This window comes from Pinus tabuliformis, chromosome 5_1 (assembly GCF_031772625.1).
Source record: "Pinus tabuliformis cultivar Carrire ecotype Pingquan chromosome 5_1, CPIR1, whole genome shotgun sequence".
Lineage (NCBI taxonomy): Eukaryota > Viridiplantae > Streptophyta > Pinopsida > Pinales > Pinaceae > Pinus > Pinus tabuliformis.
The window spans coordinates 955,615,279-955,636,612 of record NC_142305.1 but is presented as its reverse complement, the minus strand read 5'-3'; the positions used below and the strand labels follow the sequence as shown (position 1 = coordinate 955,636,612).

Here is a 21,334-nt window from a genome sequence, read left to right as displayed (position 1 = left end):
TTGACCCTTGAAATGTATCAATTCAACTTATATATAAATAATAAATGCATGGTGACAATGATGAGATTCAAATCATGTCAAGCTTCAACAAATGACCCTATATGTAAGTGAGAAATATGTTGTCAATTAAGTTTAGTTTACCTAATTGGGAGGAATGTTGTTATCCCACTAGAGTTCAATTCATGCAAGTGACATGATGAGCTCTTAATGAGCATGTTATTGTAATGGCTTCAAGCCTAATTGTTTACTAACCTTGTGTCATGAAGATTCTAGGGTTTATGTTGGGCACTATCCTTGAAATCATGGGAAGTACTGTAGGGTTTTCCCATGCATGTAACCTCAAAAGAAAATGATATAAATATACTAGTATCAGTTCACAGTGTGAATATCAAGGTCTCTAAGAGGAAGTGATTTTCATCCTCGATGTTCGTATTCTCATGGAGATGGCAGAACCTTTCCATCCATGGTGTTCTAGGAACTTCCCAATGACCTGTTTCACTATGGAGCTCATGAGAGTTCGTTATAATCTTGGCTATATTAATTTTCTTCTTTGAGCTAGTTAAAACAGAGAGATACTTTTGATCTTCTAGGGTGGGGTTGATGACCTCCTTATAATATCTTAATTTAATTTTAGCTGCTAAATCTTTCTCACACCACATTTTTTCTTTGAACTTAGAAGTAACAATATTTTTAATGTTATTAATGTTTTGCAATGTAACATTCTCGTTGCTCTCCCAATGGTTTAACTAGGCCCTGGTGTCTTTATACCAACCTCGTTTGAGCCTTAGGTGGTTTTGGCTGGAATTTAAAGCTAGCTTAGGAAGTCTATGGTCTCTATGTTATTGAGTTTGTGCTTGTACAACAGAAGCCTAGTCATAGCTAGGCTCTCAATAGGGGAAAGACCCACTTCTATAAGGAGAATAGGATAGGGTGTATTGCTTTTAATTTTGAGGTTATACGTTATAAAACGCTTCTAGATTTGCTCAATCTTTCTCCAGGATTCTCTAGAGATGCTACAACCTCAAACCTCACATCCATATAAGATAACTGGAGTGACTAAAGTTTCAAAGAGGAATTTCTTTCTATCCCACATTACGAAGTTTGTTGTTTTACAATTATTTTCAAGACCAAAATAAGCTTTCCATCCCCCATTAATCCTTTTCTCAATGCTATAGCTCCAATTGAGCTTGTGATGAATATCAATTCCTAGGTACTTGTAGGAAGAAACTTCCTCCAAGTTACTATTGTCATACATAAAATTAGCGTAAGTGTCCTTCTTGGATTTGATAATCATAACTTTTATTTTGTCAGTGTTAACAATCATACCCATGGTAGAGCAGAAATCCTTAAGAAAGTTGCTTATCAAGATCAGATGGGCACCTTGCGAGAAGAACAATATCGTCAGCATAGAGAAGAAGGATGATGACTATCCAAACTAAGATCGTGCCAGCACATCCTGCTTCCTCTAAACAACCTTCTAGCTTGTCGATGTAAATGCCAAATAGGGTAGGGCAGAGGGGGCAACCTTGTTTAACTCCGATATTACACTTAATATCTTTCGACCACCCCTCATTGCTCTTTAACTTAGCAATTACATTCTCGTATAACCTTATAGCGACAACTCTCAACTCAAAAGGAACCTTTAGCTCTCCTAATTTGTTCCAAAGGTTGTTTCTAGGAATCGTATCGAGAGCCTTTCTAAAGTTCACAAAGCAATAAAAGAGATTGGATTTATCATTGCAGCATTCCTCCACAATGACCCTAAGCGTAATGAGGTGGTCTGTTGTTGAGTGCTGCTTTCTAAAACCCGCTTGGCCTTTAGCCCACTTACCTTCACTTTCAAGCCATATGCTCAACTTCCTTTCCAAACTAATACCATATAACTTGGCTAGGAGAGGGATGATCATTATTGTCCAATAATTATAGGGGTTATTTGTATCCCCACTTTTAAAAATAGGGATAATGAGGCTTTGAGTCCATGGTTTAGGGAACCCTTTTCTTGACCACTTGATTGAAAAACTTGTGAATGTGGGGGATGAGGACAGGACCTCCAATTTTTAAGATTTCCGCCTGGTAACCTTCAATGTCCTTAGCTTTCCCATTCGCCAAGCGATTAACCCCAAAATCAATGTCTTCTAATGAGAAAACTTCTGTTGTGAGCAGGGTTTCAAAGTTATCCATGACATTTGGAGATTCATAAAGCTTTTTAAGATAGGAATTCCAGTCGTGTAGATCAATTTTATTATTATCTATAGTTTTCCTAGTTAGAATCTGCCTCCAAAATCTCTTAGGAGCTACCTTATAGAGGTGTAAGAGATTCTCTTGTCTTTTACGAATATACTGCCTTTTTTTCCTTTTAGTTAGGGATTTGTATATTTTTATCTTGCCAATTTTAAGAGATTCATCAACAACTTCCTTCATTGCTCTCCTCGCACTTTTACAATCTTTGTCATACCATGGGTTGGTTTTTCTATTTCTTTATTACTTGAAACTTCAACTGAGAACTTGTTAATAGAATATGAGAGGGTTGTAGTAAAATTATGATAGAGATCTTCTATGTTGTCTATACTAGATAAAGGAAGCAAATTAGTTTTTAATTCATTTAGAAAGAGATCTTTTTTATTTCTATCAAAGATTAACTTCTTTTGGCTATAAGGATTATCTTCTATGGGATCTCTATGCATGACAAAATTGAGAGTTATAAGTAAAGGCCTATGATTAGAGTCAGGCTCGTGGTTGTTTAAGATGTCAAAATTTGTTATTTCGTTGTATAGAGGGAGATCAGAGATAACATAGTCTACCACGCTGCTACCAAGCCCATGGATGTAGGTCATTTGGCTAGAATTGGGCCACTTCTTTAGACCGTTGCAAATTATGGGATCATGAGCACTACAAAGCTTGACTAGCTCCGACACAAACAAATTCTCCCCGAGGTCTTCAGAGCTCCTTTTGTACCGGCTAGCTAGAGGAAGGTCCTCGTCTAACCAAAGAGGATTAGGGTTGGAATGATTGCTTAGAAGAATAGCTTGGTTTCTTGAAGTTCGAGCATTAAAGTCACCCATTAAAAGGATATTGCCTTCATTCCTTATGCTAGAAATATCATTATCTAAACCATTTTAAGGACTATTTTTATCTAGATTCTTTTTCTTATAGAAGTTAGAATTGATGGGGGGGGATAACAAATTGCTATGTAGGTCTTTTTATCATAAATGTGAGTAATTTCTTTCTAACTATATTGGTTGTAAGGGTCGTTTTTATAAATCCTAGCATGGGGAGAGATGTTCTTCTTAATGTAACAAGCTATACCCCCAATGCCTCTATGGGAGGATCGCTTATTCCAGGTAGACCATAATGTAAAGCCATCTATGTTAGGGACCTTAGATTCTTCGTGCTCCCAAGTTTCAACAAGCAAAATAATATCAACATCATTCGAGATCCAACTTATCTTGGGGCCTTTGTTCCATGGAAAGCCCCGACAGTTCCAAGAAAGAATCCAGAGCATGTTGAATTGCTATTTATTATTATCTTTTTGGTTTCTATCTCGAATAACGACTTTTCTATTTCTGATTATTGCCCATTTTCCTTCCTTCCTAGCTTCCTTTACCTTTTGAACCTCCTTTCTCAATTCTGCTTGATCTTCTGGAATGAGATCTTCATTTATAAATATTCTCGTTCTTTTTAGACTTGAGGTTTTACTGAGTATGTCATACTTATGGTTAGTAGAGCTCACCTTTATTCGGATCAACCTTCTTTTATTCTCAGTTAGTTTCCCCAACCTTGTTGCTTCTGTGAGATGCGTTGTTTCAATTTGTAATCTATTATGTAATTCTATCTGGGCTATGGCTAAAGTATCCTCGTCTACCTCCTCTTTCAAACCGAAGATTATAAGGTTCAAGGCCCTTTTGTTATGCTTATGGTCTAATTCTATCATTTTTTTCATTTTATCTTTAATTGGTTTGATATGTAATTTCCCTGCCACACTATTTAGGGTGAGGCGGCTATTAACTTTTTCTTCTAGCTCTTTAATCATGTCCTTCATTTTAAGACTCTCTAAAGTATCATCATCTACTTGCTGGGATGTTTAGTTCATATCTTGGTTTTGTTTTTCTATACCATGCAACCTAGTCTCCATTGTCTCCATCTTATTCTCCAATAGTTCTATTTTATTTTCTATTTGTTTTTTGATCTTGTCTTCAAGAGATGTGAATTTATTTTCCAGCATGGCTACTAATTCTGTTTGTAGTTTGACTTCTCTTTCTTCTCTACATTTCTCTAAAGACTCTATAAACTCATAGAGGCTCTGTAGAGTAACTGTGCTAGGTCTACCTTTAGTAATATTTGGTAATTGTGGTGAATTATTCATACTTGAAAATATATGAGCAGACATGTATTAGAAAAATATAAGGAATGTGTGCACCTGATATCAGCAAGTCGGACCGCAGACACATGTGCCCTAGATTGTTTTTCTATTACTGCAAAGAGATCGTGAATTATTACCGCAGAGAGATCGTAAATTATTACCGCATAGATTGTAAATTATTACTGCAGAGAGATCATAAATACATCAACCTAAATTATTATCGCAGAGAGATCGTAAATACATCACCCTAAATTATTACTGCAGAGAGATGGTAAATATATCACCCTAAATTCTGCTTGATCTTCTAGAATGAGATCTTCAGTTATAAATATTCTCGTTCCTTTTAGACTTGAGGTTTTACTAAGTATGTCATACTTATGGTTAGTAGAGCTCACCTTTATTCGGATCAGTCTTCCTTTATTCTCAGTTAGTTTCCCCAACCTTATTGCTTCTGCAAGACACATTGTTTCAATTTGTAACCTGTTATGTAATTTCCCCTGGGCTATTTATCAATATTTTAATTAGTTCAAGACTAAATAATAATAATATCAATATTTATTTATTGACATTAAATTAATTCTTCCTTATTTTTTAAGGAGTCAAAAGTAGTTGTTTCCTTTGTATCTTTATTTAACCTTTTGTCAAAATCTCATTCTTCATCTTGTCTTGATGATCAACCACACTGGTTGGTTCGAAACTGGTTGACCAAACTTTTCTAATGTGATTTCTACTAAAGTGTTTCAAATATTTATATTAATAAAACATTTTAAAATAGTAAAGAGAATAATAAATTATGTAGGTTTCAAGTTCATTAAAATAATCTAATTAAATATAAGTAGACTTATTTAGTTACAAATAAAATAATAATAAATAGATTTAACAAAAAACAAATTAATTATTAATTAATTAATTAATATTTCTTTCCCTATCTGTTGGTCCAGTGAAATGTAGTTGTTACCCAACCTTTGTAGCCGTTTCCTTTGTCAATAGTAGTTGTTTATTTTTACCCGTTGAATGATCACTCTCGATTTAACTTGTTGCCATGATTTGGTTCTTCATCTTGTCTGGTTCGAAAACAAATGAATACAATTGCTGGTGTTGAAAACCTTCTCAATAAACTTTATTTTGATGTGATTATTGCTCAAAACCTTCTCAATAAACTTGATGTGATTATCCCCAAAAACCTTCTCAATAAACTTAATATGGATCACAGAAGTCTAAATTCAATAATTAATAAACATTATTAATAAATAACAATAACAATTAATTAATTAAAAACAAATTTATTATTAATAATTAATTAATTATTTATTTAATGAATTAATGAATTATTTAATCGATAAAAAAATCAAAATGAATGATCAATATCTATAAATTAATAATGCTACTAAATTAAATTAACAATTAACAATAAAAAATAATTAATACTAATAAAAAAAATTAAAAATAATTATAATTATAATTATAATAAAAATGAATAAATAAATTATTATTAATAATTTAATTAATAATAGTAGTAATATTAATTAATAAGAATTATAATAAAAACAAATAAATGAATTGTTATTAATAATTTAATTAATAATAATAATACAATAATTATGAGTGGACTATTCAAAAATTATGAGAAAGTAGTCAAGATTACTTCTCATGCAAATGATCATAGATGAATGACTTGAATCCCAAAAAATGATATCTAATATAATGCACTACCAAACACCCTTAATACTTAAATACATAAGAGTGAAGGGAGCTCTACTTGAATGGTTCATGAGGCACAATACTTACTAAGGTTTTGCAAATGGGGTAGCAAGCTAAGTGGGTTTGATGGTGGAGAAAACTTTACAGTTAATTGGGCTTGAGCCAGAGGTGATCTTGAATGGGTGACCTCCAGGGGAGTCTTGGTTACGGGGTGCAAGGCCGATCTGGGATGGGTGACCTTCCGGGAAGTAGTGGTTAGTGATGATACATTTCACTAGTTTCAATCTCGTTCTTCACTCCCTCATGGAAATAGTGATAGATGAATGACTTTCTTAATACATTTGAACCCCAAAAAATAATATCTAACCTAATAAACTGTTAAATACCCTCAATACTTAAATAATATATATATATATATATATATTTTCAACTATATTTATTAAAGGAGTTGTGTTAATATGGTTCGTTGGGTTAATAAACCATAATAATAATGTCGTTGGTTGCATTAAAGTTAAAATTTATGATGTCACTGGAATTATAAAATGTAAATCTCATAAATTTGGAGAACATTTATATCAATGTGACTTTTTCGGTCTGAGATTATCAACGTAAAGGACGTGTACGCGGTGGAATGCTCACAGCGATGAATAGGATGAGTGATATGGAGGGGAGAGGCAGCGACTTAAATAGCACAACACACATGATTCGAGTTACAAAGGTGGAGCACATTGTGTAGTGGAAACTAAGCGGTGCGGCTCCATAGACAATAACCTTTAATCCACAATTTGTCAATAACCTTTAATCCGCCGGGTCGTATTTGCAGAGAAGTCAAATTGCCTACCATGATTTGATTTTGATATTAATACACATGGCGATGCCTCACGGACACTCAAATTTACTGCATCCTCCGGGTGGAATGTGCAAGAAATACAGAGGTGTTATCAAATGCAACACAACTCCATTCCATATGTCGACAAAACTGTCACGATCAGTAGTGTGTTATTCACACCAGAGGCGGTGCACTGGCTGGATCCAAATACAATGTCTGCTTTTGTGATGCTTACACGCGTACATATACGGACACTGACATTGCCGTCAACCTCACGCTACATATAATTAATTGACAACGCAGAGGCCATGGAATGGTAGTTAAGAATAGGATGGACACTTGGCGTATTGTCACTACCCACATGTGAAGCTCTTATTAATTAATTAATTAATTGTTATGTAACAACTATTCACCCTGGAAGCTTCAGGATTCTATATCTATCTAGCGTCCCCTTTCTTTTCTTGACAAATACATATTTTGATCAATCACGTTGGAAGCACGGGAATCAGAGGAAGCACTGGAATCAGAGACAAATCACGAGAAGAGAGGAGAGGAGAAGAGAGGAGAGGAGGATATAAAAGGGGAAAAGAGAAATGGGTAGTGGTATGGTATTTGATGGGTCGAAGCTCCAGGAGTTTGTTGAGGACGATGTACGTGGACGAGAGGTTCGAAGCGCTGGACAAATATCACAATGGCAGACTTTCTCCCAAAGAGCTTAGGCCGGCCGTGGCCGCCATTGGTGCTGCCCTGGGACTTCCTTCTCAAGGTTCCTCCCCCGACGCCGACATCATCTATGACCAGGTTAGGCCTTTACAAATCTATGTTCATGGTTCCGCCGTTTAATTTAATCATAACTACAGCAAGCGTCCTAAGAGTAGTAGTACTGTCCAGGTGTTGAACGAATATTTCGTAAGTGGTAGAAGTGATGGGATCAGCAAAGAGGATTTTCGCACAGTTCTGTCTGACATTCTTTTGGGTGTGGCTGACGGTTTGAAAAGAGACCCGGTTTCCCTTGTCACTCTGGATGGCCGCCTCCTCCACGACTATGCCCGCGCCCCGGCTTTCGAGTTCGACGCCATCGCCACATTTAGCCAAATGGAAAACTCTAAACCGTCTCTGGAAATAGCTTTGGGCAAGATTACAGTGGAGCAAGGCATGCCTCCCGCCTCTGATCCATGGGTCAGTCCGCAACACTCCACGCGTTATTTAATTTAATAAATAATTTGTTTCATTTTTTTGGTTGGTTTTTAATTGAAAAAATTAGACAGGTATGGATCCCACATTTTAGGTATACAAGATTGGCCAAATCCTTCATCTAACCATTCAAACACAAGGAACTTTCTTGTCAACCGTTACAACCTCATCTTCATTTGAAATCATGGAATCCTCATCCTCATCCGCTTGCAGGTGATGGAGAAGATAGTAAAACCGGCGGCAGAGTCGTGCGGGTTCCATCAGCTAATAAATCCGGAGGCAAGTATGAGTGCGGAGGAATTTGTGGAGGCGCTCCGCAATGTGGCGTTGGAAGTGGCGTCGCGACTGGAGAAATCGCCGGTGACGGTGGCGCGCAGCGAGAAAACCTACGACGGTAATTCCATCCGAAATTTTGTGAAGAAGAAAGATGAGGTAGATAAGGTACAGTAATTCTGCCACAACCTTTCATTCCCATACTCATTTACTTCGTATATGATATGGTGTTGACATCACCCAGTGAAATAACTAAATACTACGGATATAACATGAGCCTAAATTGTATAAATTACTAAATACGCGCATAATAACATGAGCTTAAATGGCCTAAATTACTAAATATAATTTATAATTTATAATTTAAATATGCTATAGCAATATGGATATAACATGAGTCTAAATTACTAAATATGGATATCACCTGAGTCTAAATTACTAAATATGGATATCACCTGAGTCTAAGGGCAATTATAACACGAGTCTAATTACCAGCCTAAATTGCATAAATTATTAAATACGGATATGATAACATGAGCTTAAATTGTCAGGGAATTACTAAATATGGATATAGCATGAGTCTAAGGGATATTATAACATGAGTTTAATTCCCTAAATTACTAAGGGATGATATAACAATCTGAGCTTAAATTGCCAAGGGATGATATAACAGTCTAAGCTTAAATTGCCAAGTAATTACTAAATATGGATATAAGTTTAAGGGATGTTATAACATGAGTATAATTCCCTAAATTACTAAATTACTAAGGGATGATATAATAGCTCAAGGGATGATATAACAGTCTTAAGCTTAAATTGCCAGGTAATTACTAAATATGGATATAACATGAGTTTAAGGGATGAGTTTAAGGGATGTTATAACATGAGTCTAATTCCCTAAATTACTAAGGAATGATATAATAGCTCAAGGGATGTTATAACAATTACTAAATATGGATATAACATGAGTCTAAGGGATGTTATAACATGAGTCTAATTGCCTAACATGAGCCTATATTGTATAAATTACTAAATATGGATATAACAGCCTAAATTGCATAAATTATTAAATATGAATATAACATGAGCCTAAATTACTAAATATAGATATAACAGCCTAAATTACATAAATTACTAAATATGAATATAACATGAGCCAAAATTACTAAATATCAATATAACATGAGCCTAAGGGATCCCCATAACATGAGCCTAAAGTAATTTTTGGGATCCAATTTGTTGTGAAATTATTAAGGACCTTATGGATCCAATTTGTTGAAGTGTAAGTAATTTTTGGGATCCAATTTGTTGTGAAATTATTAAGGACCTTATGGATCCAATTTGTTGAAGTGTAAATTTCATGTAAACTTTTTTATTAGCTGACACTATTTAAATGAGATTTTATGTATCCTAGGATCTAATTCCTTGAAGTGCAAGTTTTTTTTATTAGCTGACATTATTTAAATGAGATTTTATGGACCCAATTTGTTGAAGTATTTAAATGGGATTTTATGGATTTTAGGGATCCATTTTGTTGAAATGCAAATTTTTTTATTAGCTGGCATTATTTAAATGAGATTTTATGGATTTAATTTGTTGAAGTGCATTTTTTTTATTAGCTGACATTATTTAAATGGGATTTTAGGATTTTAGGGATCCAATTTGTTGAAGTGCAAATTTTTTTTTGTTAGCTAATATTATTTAAATGTTGTTTTTTTATTTCACTGATATTATTTAAATTTAAATGTTGTATATGTTTTTGTGTAGTTATTTATTTATTTATTTTTTAATGTAAAATTTTGTATAAATTTTAATTTTTTTTATTAGTGAACATTATTTAAATGTTTTGTATAGTTATTTTTTTAGATTTTTAGATTTTTTTTATTTTGGCTCACATGAATAAAAAATCGTTGGAAACATCATCATTATTTAAGTGTTTTATATTATATATATATATATATATATTTTAAATTTTTTATTTTTTTATTTTTATTTTGGGAGATCGTTACACATTATTTACACATCATGCTGGGGCATCATTACATTATACATCACATTATTTACACATCATGCTGGGGCATCATTACATTATACATTAGGGACGACATCACACATCATAGAGGAGGCCACATCCTTACACATGAGGAACACATCATGAATGACATCGGGCTGTAGAGTCATTCAATGATATTGATGTCACTCCAGTAAAATTACTTTTCCCAATGATGTTGATGTCACTCCAATAAAATTACTTTTCCCATGATTTTAATTTCACCTCAGTAATTTCAAAAAATGTGACTTCAACGGTGAATGATGTTGATGTCGCTCCATTAAAATTACTTTTCCCATGGTTTTAATTTCACCCCAGTGAAATTACTCTTACTCTACCTAGCTAGAGCAATAAATTTAAAAAAATGTGACTTTTAACGGTGTTTGAATCACATTGGATAGAGGAATAAATTTAAATAAATCTGACCTTGACGGTGTTTGAATGACATTTTGGGTGAAATAAATTTTACAAACTGTGACCTTAACCACTCTACCTAGCTAGAGGAATAAATTTAAAAAAATGTGACTTTTAACGGTGTTTGAATCACATTGGATAGAGGAATAAATTTAAATAAATCTGACCTTGACGGTGTTTGAATGACATTTTGGGTAAAATAAATTTTAAAAACTGTGACCTTAACCACTCTACCTAGCTAGAGGAATAAATTTAAAAAAATGTGACTTTTAACGGTGTTTGAATCACATTGGATAGAGGAATAAATTTAAATAAATCTGACCTTGACGGTGTTTGAATGACATTTTCGGTGAAATAAATTTTAAAAACTGTGACCTTAACCATGTTTGAACTTTGAATCACATTTTTAACCATGTTTGAATTTTGAATCACATTTTTTTAATGGCGGAAATAGATCCGCAAGAATAAATTTAAAAAAATCTAAGCTTAACCGTGTTTGATTCACATTTTTAATGGCTGAACACATTTTTAATGGAATAAATTTAAAAAATCTCACCTAACCATGTTTGAATCACGTTTTTTTAATGGCGGAAATTGAATCACGTTCTTTAATGGCTGAAATAAATTGAGCAGGAATAATTTTTAGAGCAAATTTGCAAGTTAATTAGACTATGCAATTAATTAACTGTGTTTTTTCCGCTGGGTGTTTAGGCTTTGCAGACGATATGGAAAGCATTGCCCAAGGACCCTCGGGGAACTTTGCCGAGAGAGTACGTTCGTGTTGCATTGGACATGATAGGCCCAGCTGCTGGCTTACCACCTTTGGGAGTAGTTGAACAGGTCAATATCATCATCCATCCCATTTAATTATTAATTTCTATGTTCCTTTGGATAACAGGAGGCGAATATCATTTAATTTCTATGTTCCTTTCTGCTATGGATGTATCGTTTTTGAATGTCATGTATATAACCCTGGGGAATGAATACAGATGGATCGCGTTGTTTCTGAAATATTTAAAATGGTGGAAGCAGACGAGGGTGGAGTGTTGAAGCAGAATGAATTCAATAAGCTGGTACTGGAGATTCTGGGCAGCCTTATGCTTCAACTCAAGGGAAATCCAATCACTGTTTCTTCCAACGCTGTTGTTAAGTCTGATAGTCATGACAATGACTTCCTTCCTCAGCTATGATATATATATATATATTCTACCCGGCCCCATGCCCGTGGAAAATATGATGATATTGATATATATATATATACACACAGTTTTTAATTGCTCTACATCATGCTCTACCCGGCCCATGCCCGTTCTTGGAAAATAGATTAATAGTGGAGCATTAAGTCCTATTATTATTAATAGGAAAATAGATTAGTGGAACATTAAATCTTATTATTATTGTTATTGGCATTTCAATAGAGTTTTTGCACGTTTCTTGGTGGCCCCCTGTTGAACCTCTGGTCTGTGTTTGGTGTATTCATATGCAATTGAATGAATAAAAATCCTAGAAGACGCCTTCCGTAAGCATTCACTACGTTCGCATGAGGGTTTTCATGGTTGTGATTAACAATGTTCTTTGAATATTTTTTGGGGAGATAAATGGTGGAAGAATATAAAATATACAAAGTTTTGGGTAACAGTATGAAATATTTCGAAAGTTATTTTTAGTGAACAGTTTATATATATATATATTTGAATTTCTATTTAATAAAATAAAATAGAAGAAAATAATAAGAGAAATAAAATAATATTAATTAAAATAGAAAATAAGGAGAATAAAAACAGTTTTTTATATAATTAAATGTTGTGAAAATTAAAGAGAAGTGAACAATTAAATAAAATAGAATCAAATAATAGAATGGATAAATTTTAAATCTTTATCTTCCAAGAAACAAGAGCCACAGAGTCGCATGTTACTACATTTATGTACAGGTGAATTTATTTTTCTCTTCGAAGAAACAAGAGCCATATAGTGGCATGTCACTACATTTTTGTGAATTATTTTGGGTATAGTTATGTGGGGGTTGTCCGCTTTCTCGCACCCCACCCGCGATCAACTCTTGTCAATGTCGTAGTGCAGCCATATACCAGATTAAATGTGATTTGATGTGACTGTTGATGTATATGTATATATTGTACAATTGGGCCTAATAAAAGCTTCTTCAGGGGACTGCCCCCCTTTAAAAAAATCTTAAGAATGTAAAATTTATTATAATACAAGTATTCAACGTAATGTTTTTTCACAATATCATGCTTTAAATTAATATGATTGGTTAGTATCACAATCATATGTGGGAAGATTTTTCATATGTGGGAAGGTTTTGAGTTACGAAGTTTATAAATTCAAAAAAAAAACCATAATCATATGTGGGAAGGTTTTGAGTCGCAAAGTTTATAAATTAAAAAAAAAAAAAATTATCTCATAGGCATTAAAGACTTTTCTAATTAAATTTGAGCACTTGTCACTAATGCTCTTGAAACATTTGCATATACTTCAAAAAGAAATGTGCATATACATCAAGAAATGAGATTATTATGAAAGTAAAACATACAAGATTAAATATAAAATAATAAGATTATTGTAATACTATTGCAAAAGTTTGTATTGCAATGCCTTTGAAGCGAAACTGTAAATATAATCAAGAAATATGATTGAAACAAAGTGACATAATTCAAAAGTAAGCAATATGATTACCATACATGTAGAATTGTTCAAAATAGGTGCAAACTTGCCACATAAATAAGTATTGTATTGTTTAGAATAGGTGCAAACTTGTGACATAAATAAGTATGATATAATGTGTACTTTCAACATACAAAAAAAACAAGTAAATATTGAACCTTTTTCATAATAAAGTTTTAGTTCTTGATAGCATCAATTTATAGAAAAATAGTCGATTTCACAAATCATCCTCTTTTCAAGAAGGATCCAAAACTCCAAATTTATAATATAATTCTAATAAAAGATTTGTTGTTCAAGAACAAGTTGACGTAAAGATAAGCATATTCTTCAAACTTGTTTTTATGGTAATGTTGATCAAGCCATTGTATAGAGAGCCTCTTGGTGACATTGGTATTCCTTTACTACCAATCGTGTCTCACAAAGCTCTTATCTTATTTTCATGCCCTTTTGGACTGTTGTTTTTATCTGCTTCCTTCAGTTTTTGCATAAATCGTTGTTTTCTCCCAGCTCTATTAAGCTCTTGTTGTTTCGCTTCAAAACTTGGTAAATATGTAACAGGAAAACAAAAGATTGCTAGAATATCAATAATGCAAAGTAAGCCTTTGCAAGGCCAAGTGTATCACTATAGTCCAAGAAAATTCTATTTGATTTCATTTTCGAAAATGGATGGTCTTTTAAGCTCATCGGCTCAAATTCAAACTAGATGAATTCCTAACTACTGAACTTGTGATATGGTTGATAAACTTTGTACAAATAGAAAACCAACGAGACTATAATAGAGACCCAAAAAGAACCAATTTATTGCCTTCACAATTGAATTTAAGAAAATATAGGAGTTCTTGGTTCTAATGTCACCTATTGAGGAGAAGATTTTGAGCACTGTGTCTCTGTTGTGTAAGAAGATGTTGAGTCCTCTATTTTTGCTGTGTTTTTTTCAAGAGTACTAGGTTTCTCGATTTTGAGGCATTGGATCTCAAACTCATCAATATCTATAAACACAGAAAACCATTACTAGTATAATTACAATTAATGCATAGAAATCCAACACCTCTCCTAAGTTGTATGGCAACAATAATTTCTATTCACAAATGTTATGCAAGATAGGGACTCTTTGGATGCATGTGGTGGTATGCATGCATAGAGCAAATTTCTCATATTATGGTTCTCATTAATATTAAACTAATTTTGTTGACCGAAATAGAAAACATTGTGTATATATTTACTTGGAAAGTAGCCCCAAGGGTTAGCTCAATCGGTCAAGTTGGGGCCTCGCCAATGGGAGGTCACAGGGTCGAAACCCGAAAGCTCTTGGGGTTAGGTCTGTGGTGACCGAGGGGTGGACCCCCTTCGGGTGGGGTCCACCCAGATTTCTCGAACCTGGAGTAGCGGATCAACTGACCAGGGTCCGTGAACCAGCTGGAAAAAAAAAAATTTACTTGGAAAGTGGACCAATATAATAAAGAAGACCACTTATCGAGTATTGAGACTCCTTACAATTGTGCAATATATTAGCAGGAAAGTTGCAACTATACTCTATGTAAATCCACTATATAACAATAGTAAAATACATTTGAGACATTCATTATACAAATGAAACTAGAAATCAAGCTAACTTTGTTCAAATTCCAATCCAAATAAAAGACCAAGGGAAATTATAGTTGGGAAATAAAATACAAATTTGAAACAAAATTTAACTCCAAAATAATTGGCATGTTTGAGGTATATAGAATATGAAGCCTAGTGTCCACTTGCATTATTTGAACTCACAGGGAAAACAATAGAAAAGCCTTGGAAGTATGTTAAAACTGGAAAAATAAAAACTGTAAGAGGCATGTTGGTAACATTTGGTAGATTTTGCAATTGCAAAAAATCAAACTATGAAGATTTATGTAGAAAGAAAATTAAACAACCATTGGAATTATAGTTTTTTGAAAAGAGAATAAAATAAAATCCAAATAACAACTAAAATAGATAAAAATACATTGATATATTAATAATAACAATAAACAACTAAATGACACACCCCCAATCCATACCCTTTGGCGTACCACTTGTTGAATATTGAGACTCTTTGCAATTGTGAAATATATGGGAAGTTTCAACTGTACTATGTGTAAAATAACTACAAAACAATAATAAAATACACTTGAGAGACTTATTATACAAATGGCACAGCCCAATCCATAGCCTTTGACCTATGGGAATTCAATGACCACTTGTTGAGTATTGAGACTCTCTTCAATTGTGCAATATATTAGCAGGGAATTTTCAACTGTACCATGTATAAAGTAGCTACAAAACAATAATAAAATACACTTGACAGATTCATTATACAAATGAAACTAGAAATGAAGCTAACTTTGTTTAGATCAACGAAATCCTGAGAGTATGAAATGCAGGTTATTTATGCTATAAGGGGAGTCCCCGAAAGGTTCTTTCTTGAAATAGTTGACCAGGAGATCTACGACCACGATCTTCCTTGCCATCTTTCATTGGGAAACTGTGTACTAGCATGAGAGCCCCTGAGAAGCGGTTTGTGGTTTTTGTCAAACCTCTTACAGTTCTGCTGACGTGGATGCAATAGTAAGCAGGCCCACAGGCACCTCCTTTTCATTACCAGTGCTCACATATGTATATGTATTTTATTTTTGGGTCAAAAACCCAAATTATATTGTGAATACTTGTAGAAGGAGGCAGGGTTATATTTAGGCCGATAGGCCTTTCTTTGGAACAGACTTTCGTCGTTCCTTTGTCTCCCGTGCTGACACATGGACAGTTCTGCAATCGCGTTATGTGCTGACACGTGGAGAGTTCTGCACCGCCTCTAACAACCTCCACTGCGTCTAACTACCCGACTGTATCGGCTAAGTTTGATCGGTTTTGTAGGTTCTTTGTTTCTCTGGTAGCGGTTTGTTTCTCTGGTAACGGTTTGTTTCTTTGGTCACAAGAGCTCCGCTGGGGCAGCAAGCTGGTCATGATTCTCGTCTCAGTGATGGATCGGCCAACGGGGTATGAGGTTTTCCGGGCTTGGTTTAGATATGTTTTTGCTATATTTGTTCACTCGGGCACTAATTCCAGTATTGAATAGATCAGTAACCTGATCGAAATCCTTGCATTTTGTTTTTCTGCAGGTGGATCTGGTAGGAGGATACTATGGTCCTGGCCTCCAAGGTGGGTACTGATGAAATCTTATGGATATTACAACAGATCCATGTACACTGATTCAAATTGAAGGAGTTGTGCAACTTCATGTTAAGCAATATAGAGTTGCCCATTTCCAGATTGTAGGCACATACAGAGCTTAAACCCCAGTTCTATTGTGGCTTTGTTGTTTTGGAATGTCTTGAATTTGTTCTGTTTGGGTTTTTTACATATGGAGGTTATCTGGAATGGTACTTGTTTGTGGTTATTCATCTTTCTCTTCTTGCTTATGATGGTGTAGCTGTTTTCTGCAGGAATGAGGAGGATGAATGTGTTCTATTTGTGGTATAATGGCTGCCCTTTTATTAGGTATTACAACTGCCTTCTTGTCAGCACCAAATGACTGTAACAGCATCTGAATTTCTGCTGGAGTCAATTTGACCAATGGTACTGGAAGCATGATTTACCGCTGAAACACGCGGAACGTTATATTTGGCAATTCCCCTATTAATCCGACGAGGGAACGAGGACTTTGTGTGCGATCTGCTATTTATATGAATGTTACCACACCGACCATCTACATTGAAACAGTAAAAAACAGAACGTTGTGAGTTGTTATAGGGATGCTCTGCAGTGTGGGAAAATTAGCATGGTACGATTGGGAAGACTTGGTCGATTTGTTCTACTCAGTTTTCCCAACCCCTGCCATGCCTTTATTCCTCACTGCACATTCCTGTTTTTCTACCCACTCATGCCATTGCCTCCAGATTTTGTTTGTGGATTTGCGGGATTTTGTTGTTTTTATGGCCATTTGCTTGTTTGGGTGTTGTTCTCTGCAGAAACAAGGTCGATCTGAGGAATAGGTTAAGTGAAACCCAAGTAAGCTACCTTTCATAGGGTACGGTGGCATATCTGCAAAAAGTAACTACAACTTTGACAAGCCATTCCTCTGCTTGGCACACAAGTTCTCAGGCTAAGACTTCAGTCCAGTTTGTTATAATCTGAAATACAAATGTTTGTAGTAAAAATGGGTTGATTGTATTTCAGGGATTCAAATGTCATTTTGCGGAGTCGCCTGCTCCTGTTCCTCCATGTTCAGATAGACCTTGCAACTCAGCAACAGTAAGTGGAATGATTGGAAGCCTTTTTCTATTATCTTTTAAGAATAATGTGAGATTAGTAGCCTCAAGCAGTGTTGTTGTTTTTTAAGCCTGTTTTTGTATGTTGGCCAAATTAATCTATATGCTCCTAAATTCTTATTTTGAAGTTTTTTCCAGGTTCGTTCTATTTTGGTCAGAAAAGATAGAGTCCAGGTGTTACAAAAATCTTAGTTTATATTTATTGCAGGTTTGGGTATTCAATGAATATGTAGTTAAAACAGAGTAGTCTAAACAAGCCATGTTTTACAGGTGAAAACAATAGAAGTTCCCGTTTATTTTGAGAAAATCTGGGGAACTTGTGCAATTATCAATTTTCAATTTTTTTTTATCAAGTGTCAGAATTTTGTGTTCGATAAATTTTTTTAGATGATGTTGAATCTATTTTCATTGTAAAAATAATAATTTAAAAGCCTTTCCTCTCTTCAATTTAGAGAATTGGTATTACAGAGTGTTGGTGGTTCTCCTGACAGGGAAACTACCATATCCCCAAGTTGTAGTGGATTCCCTTTCTATCTGGTAAAGCCTGCTTCTCTGTTTCTCATTAGAATGATGCATGGTAATTAAATTCACAATCCAATATTTTGAGACTTGAACATCGTTCCTTTCAGCATGAACATTAATGGTTGGGAGATGATGATACCCCCTGGATTCTTTGTTGCAGCTGGGTATGCTCCGTGTTCTAGTATTTTGGATAGCACCTAATGTTTGTTTTTCTAAGAATGTGCATGGGTTTCATTTGGTCTGTTATACTGGCTATTTTGCAGTGTTCAGCCTTATATGGGAACATGGTTTAAGGACTCTGTTATCACAAAATCAGGTACTAAGGGCTGCCAACTAGCAAGATTTTGTGTAACTATTTCAAACCAGGCTTTAGACTAAGGCTTAGCCTCCTTAGTCTGAGAGGGCTCTCTCACAGATTATGAATATTGATTAAAGACAAGGAAAGATGGCTAACTCTTATAAGACACATGAAGAAAATATGCTGGCTGGACAAATATCAAATTAATTCCCATTGGGCTTATGGAGTCACTAAAATCTCAGTAAACAATGGCACTATCCTTTCATAGAAATCAGGGCACTTTACATCTAATGTTCAAACATAACTTATATGAAACACAGTTTGCCAAGCATACAGGAAGTCAGAGCATGAAACATGAGTTCTGAGTGATTATGCAATAACAAGACTGTAAAAGAACACTAAAGAGAATAACCATCACACATTTGAACAATAAGATCTATTGTGAATCCTGAGAAGAAATAACAGTCATTTGTATTACTGAGCTCTGCTATACATAAACCAAAATAGTCTTCCCCTTTATCAAAACATCCAACCCCTATTACATCCAAATCTGATCTATATATAGAAATACATTCTTAACCATCTTGAGCCTCCTCCTCCAGCATGAGGGGAGCTCGAAGACTGAGCTATTAACTACTCCTATCTACTGTTTAACTAATTCATTAATTACATAAGTGCTGAACTGTAATTACAAAAGGTCCTAATTTATCCAAAACTCAAATCTGTCCTCCTCGTAGCATGATCACTTTCTGATTCTTGACACCTGTATACTTTCTGTTTTGGCCAAGATATGTTGGAGGAGAATACACTGAACAAGATGGCTTTGGATACTGGCTGCGTAGATGACTCATTAATCAATTAAGATAAGTGCCCTGTTTTCACGGTCCTTGTCTCCCACTATTCTTCACTACTTAAAGAACATGTTCCCAGCTCTTTAATTCTTCAAAAACAACGCATATCACCATATTCCCAATGAGCTGGAAGCCTTGTGGACTGAACAGGTGTACAAACCAAATCACCGGAAACTATAACCAGAACCCTAACAATTCGGTCATAAAGTACCTTTAACAAAGCTTTAGCTAAAGACAAAATATTTCACATTTTCTCCAAAAAGTACACTTGTCACTCTCTGAATAGCTAGGAGAGTCTTGTATGGTCTCCCTTACGTTCTTGAGGCATTTCATTCAAAAATTCACTGACCCCATCATTAAACTCTTTGTTTTTCTTATAAAACAGCACCTACAGCGCGCTACGAAACTGCTGTTTTTGCTAAAACAGAGTGCATTTGTCTTAAGGCATTCTTTGCTTGAATTTCTGACTCTTTAGACTTCTTCCACAGGTATCAAAGACTTATATGACTTCAAAATAATGGAGCTTAAACAAAATTGACCCAAAACTAAGAATGACACCTTTTTCTTCAAGTCAGTGAGCTAGTTGACCTAGCTGTATCTTCAAATTTACAACCTCCTTCTTCAAGGCTTTGTTTTCAGCTCTCAGGCTCACGTTCATTGTCATCAAGGGTATCTTCAACAACAACTTTAGTAGCACTATCATTTGAGAAAACTTCCTTCACTTCAGCGTCATATTTAACCCATAAATCTGCAATCGAACCAACTACTCCCATATGTTCTGGCTGAAAAATATGTCTTGAGACAGAGCTCGTAATTTCTCACAGAAGACGTATTTGGAAAAACTGAAGGAGGTTTTTGTGAAACAATCCGTACTTAACAAAAACCTCTTTTGGTTTTTTAAAACACTACTCCAGCTGCCCAGAATCTGTCTTTGAAGAAGATGTGTAAAACAGGAAATTAAAAACTGCACCTACAGCAGTTTCGTAGCGCAACTTTAGTCACTCGTTTCTCCCAGCTCATAATCAATTTGAAGAAACTGAAAGAGGTTTTTCTAGTTCAGTATGTTAGGAATAAAAACCTCTTTCAATTTTCGAAAATATTCTTTCAGCTGCTCTAAATACCTCCTGGAAGTTGACAACTTAAAACAGAGAAATATGCCTTATTTGCCTTGTTTCAATATCATGATGACAGGTATTGCATGTGGTTACAAATGCAGGTGCTGTAGGATTATGTAAGTGATAAAGAACCATCATGGAAGAATGCTTGGCACGTGGCAAGGTATCATATTGGTAGTGATTTCCTTGACAAAAGCTAAGAAAGGCCTGACGGGTATCAAAGGATTCACTCTCCACAATTTCATCTTTGTCCCTAGTATCTGCAGGAACATCTGTGACTTCAACAGAATTAAATAAATGCTTTTTCCCTACTGTTGACAGGATGTCACTCCCTTTCATCAAGCTTTTGTTGTGCCTCGTAACAAATATCACATAATTGTCAACTCTTACATTGGCTGCAAGCCCAGCGTTTGCCAGAAACAATGAAGTGACAACAATGAGAACATGCATATTGCAAACGAACCATAATAAAGTCTTCTTTCATTGGAGATATGGACTCCCCGAGCTTTTGCATTAATAAAGCATCCTTTGAGGTATTGCTTGCAAGCTTAGCTTCTGATGCAGCTTCTGATGCTCTTTTGGTTGCAGCTTTCTTGGTCTTTCCTTTCGCTTGTTGAAGTTGCATTATCATATCTTTTGCAGCGCCTGGCCAATAATCACCATCAAAATATGACAAGCTTGACAAACCTCGTTTCCTGCAGTATTTCCATCAATCCGCTTTAAATATCTGTCATTTTCCAATTTCGTAGCGCAGCCAGTGCAAAA

At 34.8% G+C, this 21,334-nt stretch overlaps 1 pseudogene across 1 annotated transcript; it reads left to right on the top strand.

Annotated features, from left to right (window-relative positions):
* The first annotated feature begins 7,345 nt into the window (after window positions 1-7,345).
* Window positions 7,346-12,265, top strand: LOC149167935 (uncharacterized; annotated as a pseudogene). The gene is made up of 5 exons (XR_016260982.1): window positions 7,346-7,691; window positions 7,782-8,069; window positions 8,298-8,525; window positions 11,533-11,661; window positions 11,811-12,265. The product of XR_016260982.1 is annotated as an uncharacterized LOC149167935 (transcript).
* The last annotated feature ends 9,069 nt before the right edge of the window (window positions 12,266-21,334 follow it).